The sequence below is a fragment of the Acyrthosiphon pisum genome, chromosome A1, assembly GCF_005508785.2.
Source record: "Acyrthosiphon pisum isolate AL4f chromosome A1, pea_aphid_22Mar2018_4r6ur, whole genome shotgun sequence".
Lineage (NCBI taxonomy): Eukaryota > Metazoa > Arthropoda > Insecta > Hemiptera > Aphididae > Acyrthosiphon > Acyrthosiphon pisum.
The window spans coordinates 123,946,279-123,958,868 of NC_042494.1; the positions used below are offsets into that span (position 1 = coordinate 123,946,279).

General features: G+C 30.5%; 1 non-coding gene across 1 annotated transcript; it reads right to left on the reverse strand.

Annotated features, from left to right (window-relative positions):
• Window positions 1–4,154: 4,154 nt before the first annotated feature.
• Window positions 4,155–4,294, reverse strand: LOC115033983. Its single transcript, XR_003839325.1, has one exon. It is a non-coding gene; the product is annotated as a U4 spliceosomal RNA (small nuclear RNA).
• Between the last annotated feature and the right edge of the window lie 8,296 nt (window positions 4,295–12,590).

Here is a 12,590-nt window from a genome sequence, read left to right on the forward strand (position 1 = left end):
CAATGTTTGGAGGAACTTTGATTTTGGTTTCTGGTGGTATTTGAAATTGTTGAATTTGTTAGGTAGTGTTTATTTTATTTATGTTAGTAAAATGTATGTTTTTGAATAAAAAATAGCATAGTAAATCAAGGGACGTTTTCATTCTAAACAAGCGCACTGAGCGAGTGACCCGGCCCGGTTTTAAGGTGCACCAAAAGTGCATTTGTTTTCACCTTTTGACCTACTAGAGACGTGTTTAAAAGTTTAAAGTAAGTTTGTCTAACACGATATGATAACACAATATTAAATAATTTAATTTAAATTTATATAAGATGATATGACGGCACAATATTAAATAATTTTAAAAGCCACACAGTTTGAAATAACTATTACATACCACTATAACAATAATGCGTGTACATTTTTATCGAGAATGTTACATTTTGTCTTTCTACTCAACAGCAACTGAGTCGAATGGTGTTTATCGTTCAGTGTTCACGATAAAAAGGCATACGAAATGCATTGTGATTTGTTGTACAACTAACTGAATAGAAATAGTGCAATACATTTGTTTTTTTTAATAAAGTTAATTTAATAATTTACATGGAGATGTCAATATGTTTTTTACCACGCGGTTTTAATATAATGGAGTAAGTAATGAATATTTGTTCTTCGGATGAAATTAATGTCCCGCCTGCTCATTTTAGCTCGTTTTTATCATTATTGATGAAATAAGTATAATAATAACTTTATTAAATACGAATACGTGCATTTGGTGGAATATTATGTATCTATAGGTATTAAGTAATATAAGCTACACATGATAATATAATAATATATTACGTATATAGCCTTATAGGTAATCACTAATCAGCTATAATTAATATTCTGTGACTTTATTGCTTCGTTATCGTTTAAAAAAAATATATAATGGTTAAATTAGTGACCAGTATATTTTATAAACGATCTATATACCTATATCATTTAATATTTATAAAATCTGCGTCGGTTCAAATGGCGTTTGATTCACTTTTTGAACATTTTAACGTTTTCAAATGGCTTTTTAAAACTTCATTAATTTGTTATTAAAGCGGTAAAGAGTTTAAATATAATTATATCGACTTGGTTATTATTCATGTCTGTTTCTAAAAGTTTTACAAAAATATTCTAACCGTATCATATTAATTGAACCACAACCTCACCTGACCGACCTGTCAAACATGCATAATAAAATTTCATTATAAACAGTTATATAATATTATTATATACATTATAGTATGTTATAGTTGTGTGGAAAGGTTCGGAAACAGTGAGAGGTTTAGAGTCATGTATAGAAAAGTACCGGAAAGTACATGGAAATATATTAATATGATTTTCACCTTCTGCGTACACCATACGTCCTTTACCTATCTGTCTAAACTAAAGTTGAATAATAATACTCTATTCAATGAACGTTTTATAATGGAAGAAAAAATAGTGAATTTTGCTTTATTTAAAAACGATAAATCCATAAGTAATAGTAATAATAAAAATAATAATAATAATATTAAATGTATATACAAACTAGGGGTTCAATAAAGCAGGAAAAAATGAAAACAAAACAAATAATACCTAGTTTGTGTGATTAATTAAATATTTAATAATCCTTAAAATCTCAAATTAATTCAAATTAAACCACCCTTCGTATTTATATGGATTAAATTTGTTTCTTATTGACATAAAACTATGTAAGTATTGAAAAAATTGTACGAATAATTCTATTATACTAGATTGTAACGAATATTGTAATTTATTGTTACATTTAAAAACTGAGTTTCTTAAAAACTGTATTAAAACAAAATCAATACGACAATACGTATCAACAAAAAAAGTGTATAGTGTTTAAGCGATGACTACAGTGTATTATTATTATTATTTCAATGTAAGATTGTTGGAATACTTGGTTAGTGTTGAAATTCTACAAAGAATGAGATGCATTTACATTAAAACTTAATACTAAAGCGTAGATTTTACTTTGGGGCTTTTTTACTTACGAAATGGTGTTATTGAACGAAAACATTAACACAAACGTTAAATATCAACGAATCTGTTATTATTGTAATGCGAATACCGGGATTAAAATAATAAACTATATATAGGTATATCATATTATAGTTTCCTATCATCGCAAAAATAAAAAATTAGAAAAAACATTTCAGCCAAGGTTAGTGAAACGACTCTCATTTTTCAAAAAGTTGGATTTTATAAAATAACTCGTTTCTTACACAACTTTAATGATAATTTATTGTTGTTATAATTAATCTCGATTACAATAATAATTAAGGTAAATCGACAAAACCCGCCTATACCCAGTTGTAGCCCGTAGGCATATATATTATACACCTCCAGAACAGCTGCAGATGTGTTGTCAAAACTCAGAAGCTTTCTCGTTAGTCTGACTTAAGTATTTTTATCCAATAAAACTATCAAATACATGTATAATGTATATACATATGTGTTTCTATAATGTAAATAAAAAAAAATATAGGTAAATTGCGATAATTAGATGGCATATTGAATAATTATTTTATTTAGGTACTTTGTATCTGTAGAACTTCTGTAGAACTTTGTAAGTATTGTTCAAACTATTTAACTATACCGCATACATTTTATAAAAAAATCTTGTAAATTAAAACTAGCATAATCGACCTCATAGTATACAAAATGTTGTCCATTTTTTCAGTATTAAAAATGAATATTATAAAGCTCATTTAAACGATCGGTTCACTCTGACGCGGCGAATTAAACTGACTTTTAGTAAATAACACATATTGTCACTTTATCTTTTATTGGTTCAATGTCTTTTAACAAAACGCTGTTGGTAGATTTTAATAGTTTTTATTGTATAATATAGCCTTATAATCTTTCCATCCGAAAAAATCCTTTTTTTTAAGAAATTGTACATTATATTGTATTGCAATAATATTGGATTGGACGGAAGTGGTTATTTATTAAGGGGCAACAATAAGCAATTTATAATCTCGTCATCGCCCTGGACCTACGCGTTAGTCGTATAATATGATGGTTAATATTTATTTATTAGTGAGAATGGGTTTCAATATGGGCATACCGATGAATGTCACTCTTGTATAAGTATGCATAATAACGTGTACTATATCATAGTATCATGTCAATAACTCGCTGATAACAATATAAAAACTGTCACGCCTTGTAAGTTATAGAGATCTGATTTCGATAATTTTTTTGTTTTTAGAAAGAGAAACACTTCTTAAAGGTCACATTGAAATTTGAATTTCAAATTTTTATTTCTAAACCGTATACCTAATACGATTTTGATTACTATAAATTGTTCACAAGCTTAAAATAGTCAAAATACAAATTATGAAATCAAATCACTCTACGACGCGTGAGAGTTTTTACTGTAAAGCGTGTTTTTAGCAAAAACATTTTGGGCAGCGGCGCCGTTGACATTTGCGGGCATGTAGCACGTGCGTGGATAGCGCGTACCATAGACATATAAATAAATGTATTTATATGTCTATGCCCCGTACCTTTATACAATTACAACCACACTCACACTAATCGTCATTCGGCGTGGTGCGTGCGCGCGTCTTCAAGATCGGTCGGTGTGTGTGACGGGTCAAAGAAAAAATGTCGCAGCGCGTCAAGCCGTGATTCCACGACGTGTGTTGTGTGTTATTACGAAATCTTAAGCATTTATAAACAAGGGTTGAGTGTATTGAAATCGGATACTAGCACTTAGCAGTGCGGTAATACGTGACGTAAACACCGAACAACACATGGGTAGTACATTATAGAATATAATAGTCTACGGTATTTGAGAAATAACCGCAAGTTACCGAAAAAAGCGGAAACGTTAAACCTATCATAAACGACAAACGTTGATATTGCCTATAAATGATTTTAAATAATTACTACGTTGTCCGATATAAGAATCACTTGTTAATGCGATAACGTGTAATAATAATAATAATATTATGGACGAAGGGAGACGATTCGCAGCAAGAATACGGAGATTGCATAATATTATAGTTGCACGCCCGACACACAACCACAGACGTGTGTACGCATTTGATTGCAACCACGTGCGTGGACGGGACTTCATCGCGACCTACGTGTATTAGAATAGGTAAAAATGAATTCAAGTGATATGAGCCCGTTAGGGCCTCCAAAAATTGCCTACGCGGACAGTGTTTCATGTCCACATGGCGGGGTATTGGTTAAAGTTTTCAACTAGCAATAATCGCACCTCGGATGGACCTCATTGGTTACGATATCGCCACTGCGCAAAGCTGATGATTACGACGTTTTGGGGCCATCTTATGCAGTTCCTGAGCCTTGGCTGACGTGCAGACGCCCGTCGGGCGACGTCCGCGTTGGCAGAACTATCCATCGTCCAGACGTCATCCGAGCCATGGACGGCGTCGCCCTCGACCTCCACGTGGCCACCTTTCGATACAGTGAACGATAAAAGCTGGACACCGGCATCCATCCACCGGATTTCGGGACGCCGGTGGGCCGATCGAAGGAGGTCGCGCGTTTGGCGCGCTCTGTCGGCCGTAGACAGTACTGCCGCGGTGAGCGAAGACGGAGAGCCAACGGAAATTTATCGGAGACGGTCGAATGGACACCGTCCGTCCTCCAGACAGAGCCACTGACAAGTCGGTCGAGAACTAATTCCCGAATAATAGTAATAATAATAATAATAATAATATTATTTGCACGTAATATAATTAATTAATATTTTAATCTAATCCGTTATCTTTAGCCGCTACTCGACTGATATTATTATAATTTAATTCAAAGAACAAATCATAACGGAAAGTAAAAATTACTTTATTGATCATTGTATTATCATAGTTGTTGAAAACATATTATAAACAATTCTGTGCGGTTAAATTAACAATTTATTATCTTTATTTGAAAAAATAAAATATACAAACTATATTCCTGCCATTTCGTATGCTTTTTTTTTTTATCGTTTTTCTTATTTTTCTTAATTCCCTTTGCTTTTTCTTTAATTTATATCAATAAATATTTTAGCGTACCTACCTGGCTACCCCGTATATGACATTATACACACACGTGAATACCTAGAGTTATAAGAATTAGTTCAACTACTTTTAGCACATTAATTTACGCCCATTTAACATCAGCTACATTGTATACGCGAATCATACCTACTACGCGCCCTCGTTCAGTTTAGATGGGTACCTACAGGGTCCAATATTGTTTAAGTTCATACTTCATACTTCATAATATGAACGGCACGTCGGCATTCAGGAAATTGAACAATATAGAAAGATACGTGTGGGGTACCTACCTATTACCTAATACCATTGGTTATGAATTATATAATATTATATTAAAAATGATGGTGTAACTGCGGTACCTACAAAATACGCTACGCTAAATTTACTAGCGAACCTGGTGTTATTATCCAGAACTGACGTCATAAGATACGCCGCCCGGTCAGTTCTGGATAATAACACCAGATCACTAGGATCGCTAGTAAATTTAACGTAACGTATTTTATATCGCAGTGAGCAATCTACATAATATATTATTGTCATTGATTAAATATAAATATTGTACCTATATTTAATCAATGATATAGTATAGTATTCAAATATATACAATACAACTATAGGTACAAAAAAAAGAATTAATATCGGCATACTATTTTTTTTATAGAAATATGTAGTACTATATAGAAATCTGTAACTTGCGTTTACATTATCACAGTTATTTTGTCTGTTTATCATATTAATATCTAAACTTATAACACGTGTACTTTTTTATTACTACTTTACAGTTTACAGAATGTCAGAATAATACAACCTCGTATTATTATTTTTTATTAATTGTTTGTTATAAAACAGGATATTATGTATTGAACTATTATATTTCCAATTTTCTTATAGGTTTTTTGTATTTTATTCGACTTTTAAATGTAAAAAAATAAAAAATTGGCCTTACTTGGGGCAGTGCCAAAATATAAAAATAAGTAGGCGAATGTGCCTAAAATATGATTTTGATTTGAATTTAACATATGTAGAATAGATAACATTATTTAATTGCTTTTAACGATTTGGTTTATCATAATATTATTAAAAAGGATAAAATATATTTTTTTTAAATTGTATTCGTTTCAAATGGTGAAATTGTTTTGTTTTATTTTATTTGTTTCAAAACGTGAAATTAAGTTTTTATTTTTAAAACCTAAAAATATGTTGTCCGGAGTCACCAAAGACGCATCTGAACTGGTTTTTAGACCATAACTAGTGCATGTCCGGACTCCGAAGTCACCTTGTATGTGGGATGACTTCGGTCAACTTTCAACTTTTTAAAAATATGTTAAACATTTGATTCGTCGCATAGTGTGGGGGGGGGGGGGGCAATATCCTTTTGGTCCAATAGTTCTATACAGATTTGACATATCAGTTTGTCTAAATATAGTTTCAAAACAATTTAAATTTTAAACATCATTTAAATTTGCAACAATTTTTTTTTATTTTGAAAGTCAAATACAAAGTGAAATAATAATAAAATATAAAACTTATACCATACCTTCAAAGATATTATCCTCTGTAATTTTTGTTATTGGTGAATATTTTATTCTTAGATTACTCAAAAATCATAAAAAAAAAACGTTTGATGTAAGCGTTTTATCCATGTTACTGTTACACGTGGGTCTGAGAAAGAAAACAAATATTGCGCAGACTTCCTCGTAATATAGATTCATATTTTATAGTAGCTTACATTAAAAATAAGTACCTACCAAATTTTAAGGTTACCAAATAATTATTTTTTTAAATTGTATATAAAATGGAACTATAGTTGATTATTGCGTTGTATTAAAAGGCGTTTAGAAACTGGAAATTTAGCACGGTCACATAGTGAGCTTTTTTAAAACATATATTTCATTTTCCGCGACGTATTGACATGACGTATGTGCGTGTGTGTGTGAGTTAAAAGCGATAATGGATATACACATTAATGTTCATACTTCATATTATATTACTATAATACATATTATACTCGCCTACATTCACAATATTCATACAGTTCAAATGTACATGTCATACTATGAATATTGCCCAAAGTTAGTTATTCTCAGTACCTAAAACGCGTAATTCAGAATTCTATAATATTGGTCCACTATAGTATACGCAATACTATAGTATACGCGTATACGCAATAGAACACGGTAAATGCCGGATAGAAGCTAGAGAGTAACGTAAAAAAGTAATATTTACAGTGGCGGTTTTAGCGTACGTTGGGTATAGAGTGGGCACCTGCTGAGCGTATATTAACATTTCTGGTGCCCCATGTTGAAAAATCAAGTAATGTAGGTACCTACGCGGCTATTATTATTATTATCAAGTTTTTGCGGAGGTAATAACATAAATATTTTACTAAGATAATATGGAAGGAGGGGGAATTTTATTCGCAGATAAGACCTAATAATAACATTTATTGTATCGTTGCCCGTACAAAAATGTAGTCCTAGAATTTAGAACCGCACCTTTTTATACTAAAAATGCATTTATTCATCTGGTATACGATCAATTTTTGACGAAAATTGGATGTCTAGGTATTATTATTTGTTTTTATCTGCAGATATGAGATGGATGAGATGGATGAGATACAGATTAATAATATTTTACCTTGATATACTGTAGCTCAACCCTATGCTGCAAGTTTACACGGATTTAATTATTATTACTCGAATGGTTATAATTTCAAAATAATTATTACTCGATTTAGGGCTATTTGGAGCGCAACAAATTATTCACGCAAGAATATTACAAGTTCTACGCCGAATGGTGTATTCTGCAGCACACACTCATTGTGTTGAAATACGTCGCAGAATATAATAACATAACGTGTACGGTGTACGATTTAAGATTGTCACATTTCAGTATTTCACTGTATACAAATAATATAATATTACCTATAAAGTATATATTATTATTTATGAAAAATTAAAAAAAAAATACACGCAGCTGAGAGGATGCCATACACGCATTATATTAACTTAATGGTAAGAAACTATATGTGTTTGTATGTGGCCGTATGAGTTGCATCCGATAATTCGGTTTATTTAACCACGAGTTTCGAGGGTGTTTGTCGTGAAGATATTTTGCTGATCAAGCAATCATATTATTTTTATATCAGCTATAATGAAGGTAGTATTAAGACATAGGTTTTTTGGCATAATCTGTGACATTTATTTTATAACATTTATTTAGATACGTAAAAGTTCATAACATCAAACCAATCACTGCAGTTTTTAAATAAAGAATGATATTTTTCTGTTTTAGAAAAACGCTATTGAACGGAAGACGAGTTTTTGTATGTGTTTTGTAATAATATAACAATTGCATAGGTGTTATTTATATATTAGACACACAATATTTATAAACACTTTTTTGGCAACATTTTCTCTGTTTTGCTTTAATCCATTCGTTATAATATATACAAAAAGATACGACTTCTGCTAGTTTTCGTGGTATTTCGAGTATTTTAAAATTGCGAATTTTCTTAAGCTTTATTGTAAACAAACAATAAAAGGAAAGAAAAAAACCACTAAAAACGCCGAAAATGTCAAACTACAATTTACAACTTGTGTAATACTGAAATGTTCGAGGTATTTGTTTATTTTCCATTTTCCGTTTAGACAATTGGAATTCGGATCGAATAGTTTTATTAAATGCGTAACTCTGAACTCAGAGAAGCTTTTTAAACTACTGACACGTTGTATTTTAATGGCTTAATTTTTTGGCGTCCATACACGTTTGACATTTGACGTGTCGATATAAATATTTTATAATTTATTATGATGGTTTGGACATCGGCGTAAATGCGCGCGTTTGTAGCGCAAAACTTGGTCGATATAAAATAATGTTTGTAGGTATATAAATATTGTAGGTATAGTTTATAAGTACATAATAATTAATTATTATTTATTATTTCAGTACATGATTTTGTCTACTAATAAAGCATTATGCTTATTATATATTTTACTATATATTCCGGTAAAGGTGTGTTTCTATAACAATATCTTACAAAAATAAGAAAAAGTGAGAAAAGTATTATAATTTATAGCACGTCGACTTACTGAAAATGTGTGAAAAATCACACAAGATAAGCCGGGAAACCAAATACGCGATACAAAGCTGCTATTATAGCTTTGTAATAATAGTGTAATAATAATAATAATAATAACAATAACGGTTACATAATATAAATAATGATGATAATAGTAATAATAATAGACGTGTCGCGTCGGTCCGTCGTCATCGTTTCCGGCTGATACGTTTGTCGGAAAACAACTGAACCGAACGCGTGAAAATCGTCTTATCTTTCATCGTCTTTCTTCACACTTGTCGTGAATAGATGGTTAGGCTCTTTAACAAATCGTCTGTAGCACCTGACCACAACCACGGTTCGTATATTATGATATTGTGGTGTGACATAGCCAAATAGGCATAGGCGTGCGCACGGGTAGAGCTGATTGGGCTTTAGCCCTACCTGAGATTTTTTTATACGTGGATAGGTTGGTACCTTATGAAGATATGACTAAAAGGAGGTATAGACCTTTTAGTTTTTAAACGTTTGTGTTTACCCGTGAGACTATACAGAGTGATTCATTTAAAATTGAACACTCATAATTTCAAAAAGTGTAATTGTTCATTAACTAATAGCCCTAAAGTCGATTTACCATGAATGATTTATAATAATAAATAAATATTAATGTTAATTGACAATTTTTAATACTATATATTATATTTTGAAAGTTTTTTGAATAAATCGTTTTATCAGATTATATTTGGTTAAAATCTTAAATCAATATTAATGAATTTTGTGTGTGTGAAATAATGAAAACTGATTGTTTACATTTTCCAGTCACCAATAAAAGGGTACTTAAAAGTTTGTAATGAAAATTTCTATAATTTTTTTCGTGTGTGACCATGATAGGTCATGTAACCATGATGGTGGGTGATCAGATTGAATTTAGCTATACCTTACTCAGAGGTCTGCGCACGCCTATGCACATAGGTACTGTATACAGTATACCTATATTGTAATTCTATGAGAGGCGATTTTTTTTTTTTGTTTTTAAATCTTAATTTTTTTCTTGTTTTTGAAAACGATTTGCTTATCTATATTAATGATATCATGTTAAATTGTTGAAAAAAATTGATGATTTTCTTACTATAGGTAGTAATATATATAGTTATATACAACTCATGGGCGCAACTAGACCAATATTTTTAGGGGTGCACAAATTATAAAGATTTTCTGTATAATTTCCCTTTAACATTAATTTCAAATGTATATTTATGTATTACCTATATTTTCAATATTTTTGTGAAACAGTAACAGCGTAGATACTAAATTGTGGCTTCTACATAATTTTTCGGCCAGTAAATTGTATATATTTAAATTACTGCTAGTTCAGATTTCTGGATGACATGGTCCGCCTCTCCTATCTCAATTACACCCTAATCAATAATGCTATTACAATTATTTTTATTCAGTTGAGTAGGTACTTTTTAACTCTGACTGATTTGAACTAGAATTAGAATAGCTTTAAACAGGAAGATTTAGATCGTTAATTTCTTGTTAAGTACCTAGCTCATATATTTTATTATATTATAATAAATAATAGATATGCTGGCTCAATAGTATGCTGCCTAGTTATTAATTTTCTGATTAATATTATATTACCGTTTTAATTTTGTTCAAAAAACTTTTGCATAATATAAGACATCAGTTTTTACTTTCGTTAATAATATTTATATTTTTTCGATTACTGTTAGAATTTTTATTTTCTAAAAGTTTTCTTATATTTGTTTTTTATTTTTTAAGTTTACTTTCGTTCGTAAAGTATAAGTTCTTTTCATTTTCAACATAAAACAATTATACTTTTTAGATTCATAGACGCACACACATCAACAATGAATGCAATTATTAACGAAGGATTATATCTCTCAGGCCACATAGGTATCTTACAATTTATGCACCTACAATGTTTCATCATCCATCAAGCTTTATAGAAAAGTTATGAAGTCTAAGTGACGAAAAGGAATTGTTTTGATATAAGTCTTGATCGGCGGATAAGTAAGCTAAACTTTAGATGCTTAAACCAAGTAAGATGATTTTATGTATTAAGTATTTTGAAAAATTTATTTATTTAATATTTTCGTCCCTTCACCATTTCATCTCCACACCAAACACATCACCCACTATAGCCGGCCGCGATCACACACACAAAATAAACACTTTGTTCCAGGACTGTAAAAAGGGGCACCACAATAAGAAAAACGCGCCACGTGTAATATATCATGCTTTTAAACCACATGGATGATGTGATGTAATGTCGTTAACATGCATAGGTGGTGTGGAAACTTACGCGACGCTGCATCCTATAGGTACATCGAGTACATTGAAGTAACAATATTATTATAGAGATTTGAAAACTGAAACGTTCAATGATTATACATTTAAACATATTATTATATTATTATAACTATATAAGAATAAGGTATTTAATTTTTATTATAAAATGCAACATTTTGACAAAATTCAAATATATTTATTCTATAGGAATATACTAATATATGGTATTGGTATAATAATATAGTATACGTAGTATCGTATAATACTGTATACTAGAGTCTAGAATCATAATGATAATAATTGTTTATTTAATGTTTTACAGATTACAATAAATTAGATAAGTTGACATTAGTAATACCAGTGGAACCTACAAGTTTACAGTCTACATTACAACTGGACACATAACCTAACATATCAAGATAAACATCAAACGTGGAGCCCACCCATACAACTTAAGCGTAAAACTGTTAACTCTAGACTTCATCTCCTAAGACCACTCTTGAAATCCAAACTCACACTATCTAATAAATTTACCATATATAAGTCAATAATTTTATCAGTTTGGACATATGGTATTCAGTTATGGGGTTCTAGTATTTTACAAAGCCATCCAATATCAAAATGCTTTAGGCGTTTCAATCCATCTGCTTACGACTAGTTACGTCATCTCTTTGGTATTTCACAATCAATGATCTTCGCAAAAACCTAAAAATTCCTACCCTTAATCAATTAGCAAAATGAAATTACTTTAAATTTGATATTAACTTAAACTCTTACTGTAATCCATTAATCAAACAACTATCATTCATCTTTCTTTCCGGAAATGTACGCAGAAGACACAAAATACAGTGACCTAGAGATATACCAAAATAAAAAAAATAAAAAATATTAAAAATAAAACAATTTGTAATACCTAAGTACTTGGTCGGGTGACACTGCTGAGTTCAGCCTGCCTATAAACGCAACCTCCTGTTAATAACTATGTATCAAATTTACTCGCATTGTACTAATTGAATTGTATAGACGGTAAATAATTTTTAATTAAATGAAAAAATATATTATTTGAACATTTTTGAGCGCCTTTTTTTTGTACAATTCTACTAAAATTATTGTACGACTAAGGTACCCACATGTTACGATTGAATTGCTATAAAACCAAGCGGTGCTTTCACTTATAGCGT